Here is an 18,336-nt window from a genome sequence, read left to right as displayed (position 1 = left end):
CGAAAATGTGAGCCGACTTCACGAACATAGAGACCCAGCGACATCGCTCTGCTCCTGCTTATTTTCGAAACGTGATTTTACTGCCTAACGCAGCACACCTTCGCCTCTTCATACCCCCCCCCCCCCTATCTTTCTTCCACAGGAATTCACATTAATGTAGCATGTACTAATTACTTCCTGCACGAAATTGGAAGTTCCAAAGAGGCCCACTGTGACCAGTACGCAGTACACGAGAATGCCCTGAACAGCTAATCTGCAGTTGCAGTCGTTCGACTTCATTAAGCAGAACGCCGAAAGCGGAATTATGTGCGCATCAGTGCTCTACCATGAACCTGTCGTGCGTACGTGGATCCTGGTGTAACACAGCCTATGCGTTACGTGTAACGAAAGGCATGTTAACCCTGTAATGCTCAGTGTCTTGAATTCATGGCGTATCATTTGCGCACCGTGCACTCATTACTGCAGGTTGTTTACACACAAAAATGATGTAAACACCTTCTCAGTTCCAGTGCTTTCTAGTCCTATTGTTGTTTGGCGCCAATGTGAGCAAGCTGTGTGACGAAAAAGTGGATGCGAATGTGCGACCTAATCGCAGCGGTGGCCGAGTGGTTGAGCATCCGCCTCGAATGCGGGAGGTGCGAGGTTCGATCCCCAGTGCCGCCGGGTACCCACCGGTGAGAATATGGGTACAAGCTTTCCCCTGGCCTGGTGCTCGGCTAGTAAGGGCTGATATACTTGGAAAATGGGTCGTTGATCCCATCTTGAGTAATCGAAAAATACCTTGTGCCATAGCGCTCCTTGGCCAAGACGCCCTTGCGCCATAAAAATCCATCATCACGAATGTGCGACCTCCAGCCAGCATCCAACAGTTCCTCCTCTCTAATTTTCTGGGAAATGTTCTGGCGAAAACAAAGAGTCAATTTTTAACAACAATTTTGCTTAACATCTCTAGAACTTCCACTTGTTTCGAGGCCTTCGGTTTTGTCTTCAGACAACTCTGATCAGCTGCACAAAATCGAACAAATGATAGTTATTCCTAATTGGGGACATGCCAGTTTCTCAATCTGTACCCACGCCAACAAAATTTGCATAGACTTTTCAAGGTCGGTGTATTAATTGTTGTTCTTTTTTTTTGTTTACGTCACAATTTGGGCAAAAAAGGTTTAAAATTTCTTGGGGACGGGGTCTCATACGCGCCCTGTAAAATCATGTGCATGTACGGGAAAGAATCTGTGCATGAAAGCTTTTGGTGAAGGCGTTTCGATCGCTTCATCTTTAGCAACCTCACATAAAGTAGCCTGCTAAATAGATTATCACGCTAACCCCTTAGATGGTCTTTAAAGAGTGCCTCCTCTTCCCCACAACATCTCCTGCTCGCCTGTTTCATCCGACACAAATTGCAGTTGCACTTTATGAGGACTACCGAAAGGAAGGGCCGGAGCAGCTAGTGTAGCTTTCGAAGTGCAGCCTCTGAAGAAGGGATATGAAATTGTGGGTTCGTTCTGCGTAACATAAATTTTAATGAAAACATAGGAGGGACGAAGCACACGAAAAAACACATTAGCGCAGACCAGCACTGGGCCTGAGAGTCCTGCCGGAGAAATAAACGCAGGCATGCGCATACAATCCCAACATTCTAATTCTAAGGTAGAAAATAATAGTAACTCAACACAGCTACGCCTGTCGTGCCGAACCGGCATTTATTTCTAGAACTCACAGTAAGGTATTCATTGTGTTGCTCGGCGCCTGAAAAGCTCTGATGAGACAAAACCTTGTTCTTCACCGAGTACGGAATTCGCGCTATCACATATTCAAGCTCTGAAGTACCATATTCAAGCAAGCCAGCCTACTTTAAAACTCGCATTTCTGGTAATACTCTTAATTACCACTTGATGAAATATGAGTTAAAAACTTTTTCAGTTGAAGGAACTGCAAAATTTCCTGCCGAAATTGTATTGTGTCTAGTGCAAATGTGTTTCAAACACTTAGAGAAGCACTGACGCACTCCTTCCGGGTCACAATGCAAATATTTTGCTGACATGCAACAATTTTGGTCCCCTAAACTTCGCATTCTAAATTCTTATGCAGTTCCGGACTTTCGCTTGCAAAACGAAATTGTTTTACTTGAGGGCAGTATGATTTATTCTGGCGTGATTTTTATTTTCGGGTTATTTTCCTTTATGTTCGCATTTGACGCTCCAGTACTCACGAGTTGTTCTCACTGCATCTATATGGCTTTATCTAAAATTATATATTTTCAACAGTTTATGGTTGCTGGTTCATTAACGTGTTAAAGTGACTCGTCTTCTTTCATAATATTTTTTAGTGCTGTGCATTTGAAGTTGCTCTTTACTCATTTTATATTGTCTGTATATTTCATGCTGTTTCTTCCCACTGTGTCAATAAACGACTGTAAATAAAGATGGCTGTAAATAAATATATAATTCAATAAATAAACAGGCAAATAAATAAATATACTGAGAACAACGTTAGCACTCTGCTTTCGTCATGCGTGTTCTGAGACAACACTCTATAAAAATCACAATATTCCTGCCGTGGGCGGCTTCTCGCTCGTTTAAATACCCATAATTGAATGCCTTTTCAGCAATAAGCAGTTTGATCCCGGCTATGTTGAAATCAGCCCTTAGGGCAAGGCTTAAAATGGAGGAGACAATGGAAAGAACACAGTGGGAGCACCCCTGTTGCATTCCCAAACCTACCTGGAAGCGTCCTCAAATGAAACCGTGCTCAAAAAGCGCCCTGAGGAATTGTGTCCACTTCTTGGATGGTGCCCGCAAGCTGCGCGAGTCAACTGCCGAATAGCCTTAAGTGTATGAGGCTAAAATTACGCGCTAAGTCTGCACGCACCGGATGGCACGACCGTGCACTGAGCACAGTACGGGCCGCATCTGTGCGCATTTTCGCTGGATATTTACTTGCAATGCTCCTAATGACCATTCAGCTTATGTTTTATAGGGCAGGGCTATGTTCACACATTTAAAGAGGCGTTTGAATCCTGCACTTGATACGCTGCGCAGTGCATGGTGTCTCATTTATGAGGAAATCTGCAACCAGCACTAGAGGCAAATGATTGGCTAAGCGACCGATCAGAATACGAAGGTCTACTGTTTTCTTTGCGCGTGACACCGCAAAGCGGCGCTATAGTGCCTAAATTTTTATTTATTTATTTTTTATTTCTTTATTTCAAAAGCTGGCAGTCTCTAGTTGAGACCTTGGCAGGTGAGCATTACACCTATCTCAGCAAAAGATAACATCTCTAAAAGCGGCTGTGCGAAAGACAGCTATAAATTAGACAGTTCATAGCACAAAAAAAAAACTAAAGAGAAGCTGACAGATTTGCACAATTAACTGAAGAAAAAACATGCTCGTTCGAAAACATGAACATTATCATGTGCACAACACATCGTGTACTCCTTAAAATAGACAAAAATGCAGAAAAATCTCTCTAACCACTACTCTAGTTTTAAAACACGGCTTCTATTCTGTTCAAAAATTTGAAAATGAATCAGCGTTAGTTATGGATTCGTCTAGACGGTTCCATTCTCTCGTTACTAGCAGGAAGAAAGAATTTTTGAAAGTGTCACTGTGATAAGGATATTCGGTTAGCGTATACGCGTGCTGGTTTCTAATGCACGTTTTAGTGGCAGTGAAATGTACTTCGATGAATAGATCTTAAAAGTGTTATTAAGGAGCTGATAAAGAAATTTTAGTCGCGCGCGCTTTGCCCTTGTTGATAGCGTTTCAAGCCCGGAGATTTCAGCTAGTTGTTTCGGTGAGTAGCTTTTTTTTTGTATCTGTTGTCAATAAACCTCACTGCTTTACGTTGAATGCTTCCAAGTCGCGAAATATTGGTTACAGACTGAGGAAACCAAACAGTGATAGCATATTCTAGTACAGGCCTAACAAAAGTTTTATAAGCTAAATGTTTAGTTTGTGTTGGCGCAAGACGAAGACACCTTTTAAGAAAAAACAGATTTCGTAATGCAGTTGAAGTGGTGTTGTCAATGTGTTTGCCCCATCTAAGATCGTTAGTTAATGTAACTCCTAAGTATTTGTGTTCATTGACGAAGGCCAGTGGAGTACCATTGATTTTGTACAAGAAATTTCATGGTTGCTTTTTTTTAGTCACTGCTATTGCTACAGATCGCAATCGCAATACTATCGCCTAGTAGCGCAGCACATCACATTTAGCTCAACTGTATATGTACCCACTTCCGCACTAAGTTGTCGTTAGCGTAGTCCTCACACTAGCGTTTTTTTTTCCCCGCTTGCTAATAACTGCTCGCTGGCAAATCCACTCGAAGTCTGAGTGAATACTGACCCTTTGACAGACCGATTTGTCTCCCCTTTCGTTCCCAGCGAACAAGGTATTTCAGCGAAGCCTGCACCTAAATTAAAAGAAGTCCTTCTGATGTGTATGGATACCTCGTGCGACATAGTTATACCAGTAGCGACGGGTTTAGAAATCAGCTGATTCGTGTTAACCAACAAGCTCTTTCACTGCATTATAAAAAGTGATGTGATTTTATAATTTATGACAGGAACCAGGTTGCAATCAGAAACTTGCAGCTGGCCGTTACAAAAACCCATATCAATTTTCAGAATTTTGAAAACGTGGCTCAGCTCATCACTGTAGAACCAAGAATTCTGGGCCATCTAGGGCACCGAACAAAAACTCTTCGTCCGAACACGCGAAGCCACACTAGCCAGCAAGCGCCAACAGGTTGTGTCCATATCACGTGACCCGGACAGCGCAGAGAAGGTCACGTGACACATTCACGTATATTTGCGGGTTTGGTATTTGTTACCGCTGTGTTTTTATGCTCGAACGCAAAAAAAGTAATACAGAATACATTGTTATTCATCAGGACTCGGAAACTTCAGGTCATCAAAAAGACAAGAAGCAGCAGAAGAACAAAATAGCCTGGATAGAGCACGAAAACTTCTATGGCGGCTCCCGTTCTATTACGTTCTAATAATTGTATGACCGTCGTCCTGTGCAGAAGAAAAACAGTCAACGTTTACGCTTCTTCCGTAAATCATGAACTTTTGTGGTAGCTAGCACAAACTTTGCAACTGGGTAAAAGTGTATTGTAAGTTAATACAATTTTGCGGTCCACTCTTGGCATAAGGAACGCATCGCAATATCGCACGCACTGGCCCATTTAGAGAAAAACGTAAATGGGCTTCTGGCACCGACAACACAGCGGTGCGCAGCTATTCTCAAACTTCACTACACTCCCAAGCAGCCAAGGCGAACCGTAAGGTATTCATCTCGGAGACTGTTGGACCTTACCAGCGTTACCTATCGCGCTAAAAGGGTATAAATGCACAGTACGTTCGCGGACTCCCAGGGGTTCATCCCGCTGCACAGAACAGTCAGACACAGTGTAGCAGGTGACAGGCGACGCGAGCCATTCGTCGCGACAGGCGGCGATAACTCATCATCGCGCCCACTCCCTAGGGAGCGGGGAAAAAAAAAACTGGCTCGCTGTGCCGCCAAGTCAGGACGGCGAATAATGCAGGCGGTCGGCGTTGCACCGCGGCGACAATTGTAATGAGAGCGACCAGCGGAATGCCGCCCTCGCGGGAGGAGGAAAGAGCGAACGCAGGCTGGCATCGGGGAACTAACTCGCGTAGCTGGCATCCGACGGCGGCCCAGCTATGTGGTGTGGAGGCAGCCACCCACTGCGAGATCCCATTTTTTTTCGTGGCAGGGTCTGCGAGTACGCGAGGAATGAATTTCAGTGGTGGCGTCCGTTGCGCCTATGCGACCGCAAAGCGGTACTAACTGAGTTAAAAGCTGGACGGCGAAAGTCCAGCGCAATTACGGCGCGTATTAATTCGAGCCTCCACTGCTAAGTGCTCGGTGCCAGCGGGGACTAGTGTTTAGAGTGCAGTTAGAACGCCGCCTTCTCTACTCAGTAAACATTGAATCACCGCAGTTTTACATCCTTACACGGCCATGTCTTGTACGGCCTCAGAGCTCTCAGCCGTTTGTTTTTCGGGCTGTTTTTAACGAGTACACCCCGACAGACAAGCGGAGCTCAGTGCGATTCAACAAAAGAAGCAAAGTGCACTCACTTTCTTTATTTTATCTTAATTATCTTACAGAGCAATACTTTAAAACAGAATAGTAATTACGGATGTAGATGAGGAGGAAAAATTTCATTAAACATAAAGGCAGTTGCTTGAGCTTATGGGTGGGGTCCTTATTCCAGGGCTCCACTGGCTTGAGCTGTCCTGCGGACCTGTTGGATGAGGGCGCGGTGGTCGTCCAGGCTATCGCTGGTCTGCAGCACCTCCCACCGCTCAAAAGGCGTTTTGGTAGATGTGGAGTACATATTGGTTCCATATCGCAATTTGTTTTTCTAGCTAGGTTATTTTCGTTGAGAGAGAGTGAGAAAAAAAGAACGCCTAATTATGGCAGGTGGCGGTGACGGTACGAACATATTAAACTTATTTCCGAGTGCAAATTTATGCGACCATCAGTCCACGCTGAAATGTTCAAATAATTTTCAACAACTGAATTCTGCAAAGTAACCAGAGCGAGTGGTTGGGTAATCACCGGGTGCCACTGTATAAATTTTTCAATAATGGCTTACAGCCAACCATCAGTAATTGCTTTTGCAAATATTTGAAACAGATTAAAGAAATGAACGGCATTAAAGTTGAAAGAAAAATTTTTAATCGGTCTTCTAGAGAATTTAACTTACGCTAAAGGGGGCGCAACCCCTTCGACATTCAATATTCATTGGTTTACCAGTGCGCATTCTTCATTGGACGCACTCGCGAAACAGGAAAAAATACTCGTGTGCGTGTAACGGAAGTTACTTGCCGTACATAAAACATTGAAACTAGGAAAAATAAAGAAAAGCAAAGTCTTCCTTTCGTGATGTCTTGTAAGTAAAAAGACAATAGGTAAACAAAGCCAAAGACGATAGCATTGGAAACATTGCCAAAGTTTTGTGGAAAAAAAGGATATCTATTTCTCACAGGTAAACACTATTTTTCTCCTCATTGTAGTATTGGGGGCAAAACTCTCCAGGACGCATACCCGGGAACAATAGCCAATAGCTCCGTTAGTAGGCAGCCCAGTAAAGGCAAATTTGCTGAAGTGGTAGTCGGACTCACGTGCTCCAATGTGATGCAGTGAAAGCAGATGTTCGTTGACAGGAGTGACACCTATGGACCTAGATCGCTTTTCCGCATCCTGGAGACTTTTATCCCCTATAGCGCATTCTGGTCGTAGAGTAAAACATGTGACCTGGCTCTGCATCATCTGAAGGGGCTTTGTACTTCATCAGACTGAAGGTGTCGCGATGTAATCAAAGTTAGATTTACTGCATAAGCTCCCTACGCAGGCAGAGTTGAGCGAAGTTCTATCGCCTTCCTCTAAAATGCATCAAATTTATGAGGGAAAGCCACCTCCCCTGCATGCAAGAGCCATGCTTTGCACAACGATTAGAGTAGTTGCGCGCTCAATGAGCTCGTTTTTCACTGTGGAACTCACACTCTGAGAAAAATGGTGTGTCATTGAGTGAGACAGCTTGTTAGCGCTACGCAGGCTGCTCCGGGACCTCTCTCAACGAAATATCAACAAAATGCTCGCCGTGCGGGTGGATGGCGCCAGAATGTACAGTAACGCACCGCTGCATTTTTTTTTGCAGCATTGCCGACCAGTGGCGCCTCGTCCTAATTGCGTCTGAGAATCGAAGGCAAAGGGGGAGTAGAGGAGCGGATGGTCAAAGCACAGGGATACACTGAGGTTGTAATGTCACCATTTAGAGCGTGTTTCAAGCGTGTTTGCAGTGTACCACGCCAGCGTGCGTTCATGCATTGTTCTGGCTGAGGTATAAAAACATAACTGCTACATCATGCGCTCTCGAGAAGAAAGAAATAGAGAAGTACCATCGCGGCTTCTTACAACTGCCATGATTTTTCAGTGGCTGTGGCGGTCGGTTGCTGTACGCAAAGTATAGTGATGATAAATCTCTGCCGCGGCAGCCGCATTTCGATGAAGGCGGAATGCAAACGTTCCCGTGTATTGTGCAATATCAACGCGCATTAATTATCTCCAAGTAGATGTAATTATTCCGCAGCCCTCTATTACGGCCTATCTTATAGTCCAAAAGCAGCTTCAGGACGCCAAACCCCACTTACGAGTAACTTACAATCCCAAGGATTTGTGTGTTGCAGGTTAGGCAAGAACGTCCCAAACCAGATCTGCTGCTTCCGCCTACACAGCAGTCCGTTTTCCATACTGCGGTGATATTCTGTAAAAATCCCCTTCTCTGTTCACTCGCTAGTCTCTTTATTTAGACACTACCGCCGTTGCTACCTGAATAGGCGATCGACATTTCTCAAGCATAAGCAACCACACCGTGAGGTGATTGCTGTCCGTTGTACAAGGGCACAGGGTTCCACCCAGGAAAAAAAACCTTTAAAAAATGCAGCAAGTCTGACAGCCTGCCTCTGGCTTTTAGTGTGCAAGGAATAGGGTGAAATTTGCGCGCACTCCAAAGCGTTTCTGTTACCATGAGTGTTCCTTTAAAAGGATAAAAATGACTAGAACTTCCGTGGCATATTTGTACTGGCGTTAACTGCGTTCACTGCCAAAAAAGCGTTCAGCTCATTTCGGCTGCTGCCTTTAAGATTATATCACATGAGGCTCATGAGAAGTTCTGTTATAATGATCTGCAACATGAAGCGTATGCCCCCCCCCCCCCCCTGCCCCCCCCCCCCCCCTCCACTCTTCAAAATTATTTTTTTGTGCTTCTTGGCCCTTCGCTTTGTTAGCTCATTATTACTTGTCTCTGTGTTAATATGATGACGGATACCCTGCGACGGTTACTTTCTTCCACTGAGGTACTTTTTTTCCCCACAGCTCCCCGTGCGGATTTCTCCGGCCGGCGCAGCTGGAACAGCAACTGTGCTTGTATAACAACGATGAAGTAAGAGGCGCAAGCAGTTACGAACGAGTGGCCTCCCCAGCAAGATACCGCCGGTCTAAATGCGCCCGGGCGGAAAACTGAAAAACACATGCATTGCAGCAACGCTACGACTACCTAGTTTGAAGCCACGAATCTGAATGTTTTGTGAGCACACATTCCTACGCTTTCCTTGTGCAAAAAGACGTGCGTGGTGGGCTCAGTGCCCTTGCGTTTACTTAATTATATTTTAACAGAAGCTCCGGACCTTGGAAGATGGCAATCTTGCTTGGCACTGCAGTAGATGTCTCGGCAAATGTTCCCAACGTTTCTCTGATGTCACCATTCTGGGATATGAAAAAACACGGAATGCCCGTGAAATCTTTGAGGCCTTTCAAATAGCTAAACATGGCGATGCTTTCGTCAGTTCGCCATTGATTGTGCTGACGATAAAAGAATTTTATTATTTGAACAATCATGCTTGAGTGTCTGCCCTGCCTCGGCGCATGCGTTGAGATTACTCGGCGGTCTGTACTCAATAAAGAATTCAGTTGTTAGTCCAGCCGTTGTCCTGTGTTGTTCTCTCCTTGTTTGTTCGTCTTTTTTGGCTGCAATATTTCTTCTTTAGCATGCCATACCCACCGGCCCACATTCTGCCCTGCTTGGAAGAGCATTACAGATCTCGTACTCGCTGCATGTAGCCATATCACACGAGTGTCTTAGTCGAAGGAATTTGAAGCACACTCCGCACCAAAAGTAGACTGGGCAAAAAAAAGAAATAAAAATAAAATCGCCCAGCCCGCAACGCAGACTGCACAGAGTGCAAAAACTGCCGATGTCCTGCTCGGCGCTCAAATAGGTTCGGCATGCGGCGCAGCCATTTTAAGGTATCCAGCATTTATTCGCCTCCTTCGTTTGAGTTGTTCCCTGCTGAGTCTGTGGTGTCTAAGATGTGCGCTTTTCGGTGGCGGAAACCGAACAGCGAGCTTTGTGATTGCTAACCTACGCAGGGTCTTGAGCAGACGGGGTAAGGAAAAAAGAGGGGTTCGTTATGGCATACACGACGGAAGCCAACAATCTCCGAAGCCAAAAAGCATAGAGGAAGTTTTTTATTGTTAATTTGCGGTGTTCATCAGCTGATGATTAATTCAGTAATTCTTTTAAGGATAATTGATTAGAAAGCACAATAAAAAACAAACACATGGCACCAGAGGGATGTGGTTGTTTTTTCTTCTGCTTTCTAATCAATTCTCTTTAAAATAATTACTGAATTATTCTCGCATCGATGAACACCCCAAATTTAAAAAAAAAAACATCCCCTATCCTCCTTGGCTTCGCACACTGTTGGCTTCCGTCGTCCACGCAGGGTCTGTCATAAGGTGCCAAAATAGGTAAATGAGCTGTATGCCTCTCTTCGTTCTGATATCATCACGGCGATATATGATGTAATATGAGTTTGTCTTATTTAAAAGCCTATTCTCGCAAACTTATAAATGCTGAAGATTCTGGCGCAGCACCCAGCGACAGCGGGCGTAAGCAGCACTTTATCAAAGGTGGCTCGCTCATGCAGGACCTTAGAAGATCGCTCCACTCAGCCTTGTATATAAGGTGCGCTTCCGGGTTGCAGTTTTGTTCCGCTGGTACTGCTGCACACAGAGGAAGACGAAATGCAAGTCGAGGTTTCAGTAGCTCACAGGGATACGAGTATTACGAAAGTGAACCCGTTTGCGTTAAGGAAGGAACTTTGCGATTAGTTTTGCATCGAAGATGAAACGGGTTGAAGGGGTCGTGCTGTAGTAAACGAGCTCTCTTGAGAGAAATTTCGCTCAAGGACCTGCGCTGGTATGAACCAAAGGCGCGCTTCTTTTTGTGCATCACCAAGATATTTCCGAGATGTAGTGCTGGGGCACTTTGCGAATCAGCCGTGCGCTCTGCTCAGTCTCTTCAAATATTCCATTGCTCAATGTTCTGAAGGCAAGATGAAGGTGCTCTGATACTAGTTGTTGCTCACGTCATTGTTCCCTCAAGGAAAATCGGTGTTGTCAAAGGTAGCCAATAGGTCACGGGTCGCCAGACCTAACAAAGAGTAAAAAAAGTTAAAAAAAAACACCGATGCATTCAGGAGAATTCTTTGAGATGAAGTAAATTTTAATCAAGGCATTGATTATTCAGTATCCACCTTGGTCTAAAGACACATGAATTCCAAAGGAATGCGAGACAAATTTCGTAGTAGCCGAAGGTGCAGAAACATTATATCTTCAATTCAGAAAATTTTTAGATACCTGTGTGGTTTTGTCTTGCTGTCATTCGTTGCACCAAGGTGAATGCTGATGTGTTATTCTTCCCTTGATGAAAAAAAAAATTACAGGCTACTCAAGCTGCACATGCAAGGAAAAAGAAAAGTTCGTGGAGCCAGCTTTCTTGCGCAGCGAACGGACTTGCAATGCGACGTCTCAAGCAGGCTAGGGAAGACAATAGCTCACCCATTTTTTTTTCCAGGATACACGACCAGAAATGCGGCCAATGGGCACGCCAAGCATGCCTGAAGCTGGCGGGTGTAAGATGATATGAGTAGACGGCAATATTGTCGTTTTACGAAGGCGTTGACACTTGCCCATCTGCCATCGCCTGGAGCGTAATTGTACCTATATGTGCGAAAGTAGAAACTACAGCAACAGAAAAGCGACATTGCCAAAGAAGATAAATTAGAGTGAGCACTCAAAAAAACAAATAAATATGATTTTCTCCAGGAAGCATCACAAAGAGAGAGCAAGGACGAAAGGCGCCTATCTAATGTGGTCAAAGGGTCATGCTACCAACTGTCGCCACCGGGGAACAGAACACGTTAGATCCGGGTTTTCTTGCGTCGCTGCTGACACAAATCGCCACCATACCACCAACAGAATAGATATGCCGCTGCCGGGCACATACAAACGATCACTGCGCCCCACCTTGGCAATATAAAAACGATTACTTATTCTTGTCCGGCTCATTGCGAGCAAACAATGTATTAGCGTTCTAAGACATGAATGTTTCGCGTTGTCACATTTTGTCCGCAGACTGAAATTCATAGAGGTTGCTTTGAAAGTTACAACTAAATTTAGTGCATTACTAAACGTAACTGGAGGTTAAGAATGGTCGTCATAGAAATATGCCGTCCGAAGGAGCTGAAAGTCAGGAAAGAAAATTTTGTATAACGATCGAAGCTCGACCAGCGGAAAATTAAAGAAAAGCCCCAGGAGAAAAACACAAGTGTGCGAACCTCATTGGCTCACATTGAATAAAGGGAATCGTCAGAATGATGTCCTTTAAGGTCGTTGTTAATTACGGACAGGATGACTGGTCGTCTTCTGTGCTAAGTGAAGCGACGCCAACGTGATGTGCGACGGAAAAAAGCGAAGGGAAGCCTTCGTTCAGACGTTGGTGTGAGAGACGTGCCTCGCGGCAGCTGCTATTTGCGGCGCAGCGTGTCATACGACTTCGGATTCTTCGCAGCGAGATTTCATTTGATTGGTCAGCTTAATTACTGCGAGGCGACACCAAAGCGCATGTTCAGACCTGGAGCAAATTTATATCCTCCACGTAGGATATTCTCCACATTGTCGTCACACTTATTACACTCCTGTTCGCTCTTTTTGCCAACGCGCAGCCTCAGAGAAAGCGCCGAAAACGAGATTTCCCGAACATTTTTCTACTGCATTGCAAATTATTGTTAACGAGCACCTTCCTCCGCCTTCCCCTGGCCAGAAGGGGACACGGCACAGCCAGCATCGTTCTCAGTATATTTGTGGCACGATTACGCCTCTTCGGCATTCCACTACTCGTGCTATTGACTAGACAAGGATCCGGAAATGAGGCGCTCGCTACGAAATACAAATGAAGCAGGCTAGCATCCATCGAAACCATAGAGGAATTTTTTTACTTTTTCTCTTCCTTTAACTTGTCGTGTTGACCAATGGAAATGAACAGTGTATTTACTTTATAGCTGAGAGATAATCGAATAGAATGTAGCCTAAAACACAACCCTATGCCACCGGTGGGATCCGAACCCACGAGCTGCCGCTGTAGCTCTGTTCGTACAGCACCGGACGCGAAATTCGGGGGCCATGGGTTTCTGCCACTTTCTTCACTCGTCTTACTTTTTGCGCCTCACTAGGTTTCTAATAGTTCGCATTCGAGATGAAACCTTGAGAACGACTTGCTTTTAGCACGAAGGCCTTTCAGTGGAGATAAAATGGAGGAGAGGGGAAGCTTCACGGACAACTCCATTTTTGGCAGTGCAACACACAGCGTGCGAACGAAGACAAAGCCATCGAGAACGAACAGGTTTCGATTTGACAAGCGTTGCATTGTTTCTCAAGGCGAAAGCGGCATCTTGGAGATGGCTAAGAAAAAAATCGCAACAACAGTTTCCTCGCGGAGTAAATTTACCTCGGGGTAAAATGTCTCTAGCACAAGTGCGCCGAGCTAGATTATTACTAATTCCCTTACGCAGTCGCAGTGCGCCGTTTTTGTTGTCACTTAACCTTAACCTAAAGAGAGCAAAGTTGTTTACTAAACAGCAACGCGGTTTCGACGTTAGGAACCAAAGGCGTCCACAACTTACCGGCAGCGGTGGATTGGTGGCTTTCGCATTCGGCTTCTGAACTCAGTGTTGAGGGATGAAGTCCCGCCCGCGGCGTCCGCATTTCTATGTTAATGCGTAATCCTCCGCTACGGTAACTATCATAGCCCACGTACAGCTTCAAATCTATGTACCTTACCAGACCCACCACAACTTGGGTGCAGAAAGGTGAACCGTTTCTATTCTGTAGCGAGTACTAACTTCAAAGTCAGTATTAATGTAACGATGAGAAGCTCGAAAGAGAATGGAGTAGAATGCTCTGAAGAAAATTACACTTATCACTTATCACCTGATTTCATAAGTTGCCTATATAGCTATGACGAGAGATGAATGTGACGCGTGCCATAGCAGGAGGAAATTAAGATAAGTAAACGCGAGATTTTTATTCCTTAGGGGAATTCTGATTCCACATCAGTTTTTCTTCGTAGCTGCTGAATGCCAAATTTAGTTTAAATAGTTAAGCAGACTGACAGCAAAAAAGAAAAAAGAAAAGTAGTTTAAAGAGCATATAGGATGAAAGTTCATCAATGTATTTAAAGAGCTACTAGCTTAAACCGGAAACCCAAGGACTTATTTTTAGGCTAAATGATTAGAAGATCGGTTTTGCAGCCTTACTTAGTCATGTGACTGAGGTCTAAGCTTCGTAGTGAACGTGCTCAACGATTCATGCGCCAAGATGAGCTTTGCGTTGTAAGCGTGAGGAATAACCGGTCAGGAGGAGAAACCAAGGCGGGACAAGAAAGAGCACACAACGACACGAGCGCTGACTGGTAACTCTTAATTTTTTGCTCATACAAGGGTACAAGCGTGCGTTCAAGTTGTTAAGGGTGGCTGTTCGGGCGACATGGTTCGTCCTAATGAAAATTGCAGCGCTTGAAAGGCGCGTGCAGAGGGAAGCGCACCTGGTGTACACTTCATTCTGTCCGTGTCTTTCCAGAGCTACAAGTTTCGTTCAAGTCGGGCTTTCGGCCCCGCTAAAATTGTCGATTATCTGCAAAGGAAAAACCCGTGCACAAAACAAAGAATAGAACCATGCAAGATTGATGGCAAGAAAGATTGCGTCGCTTATGATGAGGGTGTTGTTTACAGCTTGCTGTTGGCTTGTGGAAATGATAATACCAGGCGTTTCTGGGAAGCCGGAGAGTAATTGTTAAACATACGCATTTTATTTATTTATTTATTTATTTATTTATTTATTTATTTATTTATTTACTTATAGAAAATGCCCTTAAGGGCCCTCAGTTCGAGATTTACGGGGGGGGGGGGGGTACAGGCATGTAATCAAAAGTAAAAAAGTGAACCACAATTTCAAGCAACTACAACAAAACAGATAAAAGCATATAAGTCTTTGCAAGTAAAATACAAAACACAATACTAAACATTGAAGCTTAAATGGGACAAACAAAAACATGAACAGAGCAGCAGACACTGACGTTAATACAAGTTATACAATGTCTCAACAAACAACGGCATGAAAATTAAACGAGAATCATCAATAACAGGAATACAAGACACAAACGTTCTGCACTAATAAGTTAACAATGTACCCAAAAAATTTAAGCAGAGGTAGTGGTAGCCAATAGATGACAAAATTTATCCGCATCAGTGACGGTAGCAACATGTCAGTTCCTGTCAGTCATAGTACGTGGTATGAATGACTGCGCATAGTGTGACATTCCTTGTGTGCTACGAGGTACATTCCTTGTGTGTGCATCGAGTTGGGGCTTAAGGCCGCCCCTCTTTTCCAGCTGCATACCTTTGCAGAAAGCAGGACGCCGGCACACGCGGAAACCGCTCCCCAGTATAAGCGAGAGCCCCGAGTACATACCGGGAACGAAAATTGTCGCTTGACGCACGGACCCCCCACCCCCTTACGACGTGGGCTATCGCCGGGAAGGCACCCACAGCTTCCCGCGGTGCCTCGTGAACAAAAGCGCATTCCCAGAAGGGCCGTGACGGACACCTGTCAGACAGACAGGCAGTACTCGCCAAGAATGTGGAAAGACAGGCGCAAGTGGACAAAAGCGCATTCCCAGGATGGCCGTGACGGACACCTTTCATGGCGGACAGGCAAGACTCGCCAAGAATGTGGGAAAACAGGGGCGACCCTCAATCTGGTTTGGCGGAGCGACAGACGAACCCCTTCATGATTATTAGCTGTGTCCCGCCGTCGGTAGCGCAGCAGCATCGAGGGCGCTTTCGCCCCCTCCTCTGTGGCTGACGAACGACGCGGACCGATGGTGGGTGGCGGTATGCATGCCTGAGGCAAGGATTAGCTCCGAAGGGAGAGCCTGTGGATACTCTCACTTGAGAATGAGTGGTGACGTTTTTGTTGTTTATTTAGTTTGTATTGTTAACAAGAATCTGGGTTCGAGGCTAAGCCCAACCCAAGGGGTTGTCTCCATCTCGCATGTTATTTTTCATTGGAGAATTGATGCTTTGGGCGGGCCACTGAAAATGACCGCCCTTAGTCCTTTGTTAATCAAGTGCTTAAAAGCGCATGTAAACGAATGCAGTCCAGTCCAGTCTGAGCTGGGGCTCCATGCTTAGCATGTAATGTGATGCTACTTAGGCACTAACCTGCCCGGTCGATGAGTAAAGTAGTGCAAAGTTTGTCCTTTTGTAAATTCAGTTCTGCTTTTTCCAGTTTAACTCTCTGTATATGTATGTTGTAAAATTATGCTCTGCTGTCATCATCTACAAGCTCGCCTCCTGTTCATCTTCCAAGCCGAACGACACTAGAGGAAGGGTTTGTGAACCATCCACGAAGAAACGGACGACTATTGAAATTCTACTGCAAGCACGCTCAGGACGACATCGTTCGCCAAGAGGGCCTTCAGCGCCGAAGCCCGTCGGCGTGCAGCTTCTGCCAGCAACCGCTCGAGCCCAACTCCGGAGCCACTCCATCGCCCTCATGAAGTCGTCGGCACGTAAGCTCGGACGCCCCAGCCTCTGATGTATAATCTTAATCATGTGTAATTATTGAATATACCTGTTTGTTTAAACTGAGCCATACGGTGTCTCTTTGCCTCTCCGTCCCGTGTGGACCTGCGCATTATGGGGGTCATCACAATAGTTAGATGCAAGACAAGACAAGCGCTTAACTTTAAACGGATGGTCGCGGCGGTCAATTTCGAGTTATAAAGATGGGTTCATTGGCGTAGTAATACCAGTGTTGACGGAAACTAGCAAACCTGTCAGTCATGTTCACTCCTAAACTAGTTAACTAATTTCTGATTGTTAAATTCTTAATCGCTACAGTTAGGCTCCGGGTAGCCACCACAGGACAGATTTTTAGCCGGCTGCTAGTAATCGCCATATAAGTTTTTGGAATTTCGGAAACGCGGTTACCCTTGGCGTTGGTAGCTCAAGGAGTCTTGCCCGAAACACGCAAAAAGACACGCGCTTTCTAAATGTTCGTGGCTTTCGCGACCGCAGTGCAACACCCCCCAGCACACGTCACACCATCCCGCACGTGTCACCTGACCTACGTGGGATGAAGCAGCGAGCAGGGGAGAGCACAGCAGGACGGGCGGGACGGAAGGTCACTTGGCACGTGTGCCACGGATTAACGTGCAGAAAGAAACGCCGCTTTGCTGTCGCCAAATCTGGGCGCAGTTCAAAAGGCCGCGCTTTTCAGCGCTTAATGAGGGTAACCTTATTTTCGAAATTCTAAGAACTGATAATGCTATTACTAATAGCCGGCCACAATCCTTACAACCAAGCGGCTAACTGCCACACTTTACTATCAGAAATTCCTTCACCAATTTACCAGTCAAAATGACTCAAATGGTTTCCTGATGTGTGCCAACGCTGCTATCACTATTGCGTAGAAGCCATCTTTAAACCTAAAAATGCTCTTTTTAAAAATTAATGGCGGGCTCCCCTGGAACACCAGGAGTTACGACAAGTACATGCTTAAAAATAGCAGTTCAAAGGAGAGTAATTGCAGAGTTAATTAGGGCAATCAGTGCCAGGGAAGTGAGTTCATTGCCCTTGGCAATGATCAGTTGGTTAGGGAGACTATCGGTGAGAAGTTTGCACGTGTAAGAAAAGGGTTGGTAAACGAGACATCGGTCGCATTATCGAAAAAAAAAGCGCGTGTTTATGGTTGGCTACCAATTAAGAATTGAACTGTATTATTGTGTGTAAATCATTCTATGTGTTTCTTTACTTACTTGGTGACGCTTCTTGCGTGTACAAGTTCCGGGAATAAGCTAGAACTAAACATTTGGAAGTCAATGCTCGTGTGGTAGTGCGCTCTTTCTGGTCTCGTTTCGGTTTCGCGCTGTTTAGCAGTCACGAACAAACAATTCGCCCATCAAGCTCCAATGCAAGCGTGGGAAATGCAATCAGTAAAATAATGGAGAGAGTGAGGAAGGCCGTTCAGGTGAACTGGGAATAAAAAAGGGAAAAGCTACGAGCCTTTCGGAACTTCCACCCTTGTAATCCTCTTATCAGATAAAAAAGTGCCGAGAAGCACACAATTGGGTTTGGTTAAATAAATAACTAGAGAGCAATTTTTGCTACGTGACCACGCAAGAACGGCAGGTAGCAGAAAGAGGCTAAAAGAAAAGAGCCCGCCCCCCCCCCCCCCTCTCCTCACACAAAAAGAAAACAAAATGGCCATTCTCTTCTCCGATGCGATGTTCCCGTATTTCGTTCAAAAAAAAATACTGGAAAAATGGCGCCGTAAGTCGCACAAGCAGCATGCCTAGCATTGGCAAGGGTTAAAATCCGCAGGAAGTGTGGCATGGCTAC

This window comes from Amblyomma americanum, chromosome 1 (assembly GCF_052857255.1).
Source record: "Amblyomma americanum isolate KBUSLIRL-KWMA chromosome 1, ASM5285725v1, whole genome shotgun sequence".
NCBI classification, from domain to species: domain Eukaryota; kingdom Metazoa; phylum Arthropoda; class Arachnida; order Ixodida; family Ixodidae; genus Amblyomma; species Amblyomma americanum.
Note: the sequence above shows the minus strand (reverse complement) of the source record.